The sequence below is a fragment of the Glossina fuscipes genome, unplaced genomic scaffold (assembly GCF_014805625.2).
Source record: "Glossina fuscipes isolate IAEA_lab_2018 unplaced genomic scaffold, Yale_Gfus_2 28, whole genome shotgun sequence".
Lineage (NCBI taxonomy): Eukaryota > Metazoa > Arthropoda > Insecta > Diptera > Glossinidae > Glossina > Glossina fuscipes.
In genome coordinates this window covers 1,877,546-1,883,543 of record NW_023998423.1, presented here as the reverse complement: position 1 = coordinate 1,883,543, position 5,998 = coordinate 1,877,546, and positions in this window count along the sequence as shown.

Sequence of the window (5,998 nt, the reverse complement as noted above, 5' to 3'; positions counted from 1 at the left end):
ATTAATTCTGTTTATTGTTCAGATGCAATATGTTGTATATGCCTATGAATGGGTATATAAATGTATACACACATAGATATAAAGATGTTTTACCTCTTTATTTATTAGTAAGTGCAACGCGTTATTGGTGCGACAATAGCTCCAAGCGCGTTCCCGGTTTTACATCAACTCAAACTAAAGTCAGTGCGAATCCTCGAATAAAGTCATACAATTTGAGTGATTTTAAAGTTGAGTCATAATGAAAACCCATCATGGTCTGTGTAACTTGTCTATGCTCTACAATTCTCTCACAAATATAAAAAAAAAAAGAGTAAATAATAATCAAACCTGATATAATCACAAAACCCTTCCAACTTAGACGAGTGCATGTTGCATTTATTTATATTTCATTTAAGAGAATATGTGTATGCGTCTGATTTTGTCGAAATCCTTTAACATATGGCTTTGTAGATCTAATGGGAAGGAAAACTTGTTTAATTCAATTTAGTTAATGTTTGTATAAACTAAAAAACAAATGAAAAAAAATCCTAAAACTTGTTTGCGAGATGAAGTGACACAAATTGTCCTCATCGTTAAAAGCGAAGTTGATGTAATTAAAAACATCGCTATTAGGATGATAAGTAGCAGGCGGAAGCTTATAGAACATATGTTATTTTAAAATAAAAAGCCAAATAAAATGAAATCGTTCGTATTCCTGTATTCAAATACATAAATAAATGTTTAATAAGGGATCGCAAAAAAGATGCTAGAACTATCTGAACCTTACTGGTCTATTGCAGACTTTCAAATTATATTTTCCATTGCCTTAGAGTTTTAAAATTTCTTTATACTTCATTATTTGAAGATACTGTCTTTTGTTCATTGTCAACAATGCAGTTTAATGGCGCATGTTCAATAGTCTGTAAAACGTATACATTTTATATAGAATTCATTATGAAAAACGTAAACAAAACTTTCTTTAATTTCTTGTTGCTCTGTAGAGATACTCTTTTCGAAATAAAGCAACATTCTATTTCGTAAAATGTATGCAAAACTGCTTCTTCTTAATTGTTGACAGCTTGTTAGTTACAGCGAAGCGATAACTTTTAATAACACCGGCTGTGCTTTCGACAACATTGGCATTTCCGTAGCTATATCGTTACTTTCCAGTTTATTTATTGAGATGTTTGCAAAAAGTTAACTTTGAATCGGCCGACGTACTTTAAACAATGCCTCTTATATAAAGTATAGAAATTCTTTTATTTATTTTATTTTCGTTTGCCAGTGGAAAGCAAAAGACGACAAATTGCGAATCAGGCAGTTTAAGACAGCTGGTACTTTGCTACTCAAAAAGTCTTTAAATATATACACACTCAGCCCTTTTCTACACCACGTTAAAATGACACGGTTCACCAATATATTTTTTCACACGAATCTTTTGTTCTAGTAAGGATTCAAAAAAAAAATTTTTTTTTTTAAATTTTACTTTTGACAGTGCCTTGCCGAAACTTGTATAGCGAAAATTATATAAACAACTTGAGAAAGCAAAAAAAAAAGAGAAAAATGCTACTAGCCAATTTCATAACAACAACAAAAACGGAGACCGTTAATAACGGAGAAAATTCTTGATTTGAATCAGATCCGACATTCGTGCTAGACATATCCGACATATCTATTGATGATAGCATTTTTGATGCGGTTCGTAATAACGGTGCATGCTTGTTATGAAATAGCTATGAACACTGCGGATATTGATATTTATTCCTAATTTCGATTTTAAGTTGTGTGTCATATATAGTTATGGACTGGGTTTTCACTGTACGCTAATTTTAATTTGTTTTTTATAGTAAAAATGAATAGTTTTTGTTTCATGTAATAGGGATTTCATTATTACTTTTATTGCATGATTTTTTGTGAAAATGTGTACAGTTTTTTCATGTTCTACGATTTTTTAAAGTAGTGGAACATATTCCAAAATTTATCATGTACTTTTTGCACCATTTTTTTTGCACGAAGTTCTATGCAACGCATATGCTGTGTAAGAAAAGAATTGTGTGTATAACAGAAGGCCGAAAATGTTTATAAACATGTTTATGTAGTAAATATTTAAACTTAACAAACTTTCAAATTTTTACTCTTCTCGCAGCAAAGTGGTTTTTCTAAATTTTTTACGAAATATTTCTACTTCTATTTCTAATTTCCTAGAAAAATGAATTTGTAGTTAATCAAATCCGTGGGAAATGGCTAAACTTAGAGGATGTTTTTATTCATCTATCATTAATTACGGGGCACCACATTTTTCTAAATAAGAAGAACGAGTTCAGTATATAACACTTTTGATTGCATTTTCTAAACGAACTAATCTGAAGGCAAACCCAAACCCTACAAGTAAAGCAAAGTCATCTGGTGCATTTGTTCGATAAAGAAACGAGGAATGATATTTGGATGTTTGCATTGCAACGTTGTTTGTACTTATTACCCACTGATTATATATATTCCTTAAATAACAGAAGGGAAAAAACTGTTGTCTTTCTTTTTTTAACTGCGTAGTGGAAACCGCTGTTAAATGGCAAAAACAAGTAGCAGAGTACGATTGATAAAAATGTTAACTATAAACTATGTAACTATATAACTATAAACAGGTTGCTCTCGAATTTCATGCTGCAACTGAATATATATTTCCCTAGCGCCTCTTCATTAACCAACTAAGAATCATTCTAAACTTATGGGAATGCAACCAGCGGTACAAGTCACAGGAACAAACATTACAAAAACGCAAAATATTTTCTTTTAAGATTTTTGCAGAATATTTTGAATGGACATATAAACCACGTTCAGCAAGCCAAACAAAAAAAATCCAAAAATATTCATATTCACAAAAAATTGCACAATAGTTATTCAAGTAGTGGAATATTAAATATACACAGTAGGTACACTTTTTTTTTTGCTTGTGATATGAAGTGAGAATCAACTAAGCAAGCAATATTAAATGGGGATAATTTCGGTGTGTTTTTTAAAAAGAACTGCGACAATGATTTTATTTACTGTTGTTTTGTTTCGGCAAGTTGAGGTTTCGTATTTGTAGGATTTTTTGCATTTCTAATTTAATTAGTTGTTTAATTGAAGAAATCTATTTTTTTCTTCGTAAGACACTTTCAAGTAATTGTTATTTACACTACAAACTAAACAACTCCGGTCAGCTGTTTGGTTTATCAGCTGCTGTTACCATGCTGCCAGATATTTTAAAAGTTAGTTTTGAACGTGGAGAGTGATTAAATGTTAGAAAAATTAACACCTTTCAAGGCGTTAGTTATAAGGCGAATAAGATGAAAATGTTAGCATGTCAAAATAACAACTATCAGCTAGTTTTTCAAATGATCCTTCGAGTTCATGGGGTTATTTAGTTTATCGCTTAGTACGATAAATAAATACAATGATTTAAATAAACGATTCGTTGAGGCTCGCTGGAAAAAGAGACCGAAAAGAAATGTGAAACACTGAGAGCTTTTCTAGGTGTAAAAAACTTTTTTTATATTGTTACGGAACTGCCAAGTCCAGTCTACTCCAATTAATTGATTTTCCAAAAAAATAAATTGCCTAGAGAGGGAAAACCGAAGTGGACATTAACCGCGCGTCATTGAGCTGCCGGCCGAGGAAAACGATTAACGGAAAAGCCGACTAACGGATTAAAAATGAAGCCATGGACATAGGTAATAGTAATATGCTTGTAAAAATGTGTATAAGTAGACTATTTGCAGAAGGCAGAGTCAGTTGGACAAGAACATTTAAGTCGAAAAAGAATATTAGAGAGACTAGAGTCAGAAATCTATTGAATCTAATTTAACGCTCTTATTAGGCTTAGTGAAATTTGGTGGCAGCCTAATATAACTAAGGATTGAGCCTGCCGACCGTTGGTTGCGACAATACTGGGATGAAAAATTCTGCAGAATTAGGTGAACACGCTGTACTAACTAACTACAATAAGTACTTAGCGGCGACCTTGGGTTTTATTTTTCTCAATCAAATAGATCGAGTTGGCCTTTGCTTACTCTTCCGTTCATAGTATTCTGAAAATACACGCTTGAGATCCTATAAAGATTTTATATGATCATGATTACACACCAAGATTCTAGTTTACCTGTGTTAGCTTTTTCGGCAGTTGTTTGGTGTAAGTTATTTATATAGTTGCGGTAGAAGGTCTAAACTTAAAAATTAATACTTGTATATGATGATGGAATGACCCGATGCTTAAGCAAAAAATGTTAAACACAGCGATAAGTGAAAACTCGTAACTTACAATCTTGCAACTTAATCTATAACTTTGCATAAATATATTGTATTCCTAAGCATGGATTTGTTCGTTCAGCTGTCTCACTCATAAATAATAATACTGTGTATTGTGTAAAATATGTATCCCGAAGCGATTTTCGATTGTCTTGCACTTCTTTCTTCAAACTCGATGAAAGATAAAACAGTAAAAGGCCCAGTTAAACACTAAAGATATTGTAATAATAGTAAACATTGTAAAATAATATAAAAAAAATCTTTATTAATTGTTTAGCGATTTTATAAAAAGTTATACTTGGAAATTAATGATAAGTAATAATGCAATTGAAGGGAAATAAAATTCGATAAACACATTTGATAAGAGAAGACGACGATCGGTACACGTTATACCGTTGCGATGCACCAGAGTAGATTATATCGAATAAATTTTGAAAAAACTTGACGTATGCCCAAATACAGAAAGGGTTAGAGCTTGTAAAGGACCACCGCATTGCATGATTGGCTTATGAAAGAAACTTTTCTATCTTATCATTATCAATATATTGTATATTAAATGACGTATTAAAAAAAAACAAATTTTGCTAATTGTCGTTGTAATTGGTTTTGAGATTAAAAAAATATATATTACACCGTTTCATTTCTCAAAGAAAAGTTTTATTTGAAGCAAATCGATTTCGTGGCACTGCTACCATTAGTACTATTTTTTGTAAAACTATTTAGAGAAACTATGAGATAAAGTATTTCCTAAGAGAGCTTTATAGATTGAAACTCTAAAAACAGTTTAAAGATATAAACTTTATAGAACAGTAAGTTCGCGAAAAAATAGTGTTTCGGATTTCTTTTTTTTTGATCTCTTGGTGATATCTAAAAGTTTTTTTTTTTTTTGTTTTATTTTTTCCTTTCTTAATTCCTTCAAAACGTCTCGTTAGTGAATGTTCCAAAGTTTAAGTGCATTTGCTAAGATGTATGTTTTGAAATATATCAGCATTCGCAAAATCTGAGCAACCGTTAAGCTGTTGGTTCGTTGCACTGAACGAACTTACTGAAGGAATATCGCTTTAAAGTAATTCTGTGCGTTTTTAAATATTGTAAGTAAGAGATTTTTTCACTAATCCTTTGGAATTTCTTTTACTTCCCTTAGTTAATTGTACATATTTTGAACATTTATATTACCTTACGATACCGAAACTTGCACCATCACTATCTATGGTCTTTTGCCATTTATCGGTTGGGGCTGAAAAACCATCGACTCGTTTTTACACATTTTTAACTTCTGTAAGCCACTGATCTCTTAAATATGACTGCATCGACCTGATGAATCGGAAGAGGTCAGGTCCGGAAAATGTGTGGGGTGCAGTAAAATTCCCTAGTCTAACCTAAAAATTATTTCCTTGGTTGCTTTTGCTGGAGACGGATGGACATATGCGAAATTCATAGTTTCCATGACAAAACTTTGCTTCCCGAAATCTCGCAAACTATATTCCAATGGTTTCGTACCTTATTTGAGCATTTTCGTACCTTGTGCCACATTTGTTTCACGCTTAATCCAGATAAAAAGATAGAAACTGCACTTCCATAGATGACATCTATCTCTTCAAACTTTGGTATGCACTGAAACAACTGAACTGAACTTGCATCGTTCGAACGTCAGTAGCTTTGTTACCTTTGAAATTTTGGGAAAATTGAAGGCGTCGGGCACGTTTTAGGAAGCAACCAAATTCAGGTAAAAGTA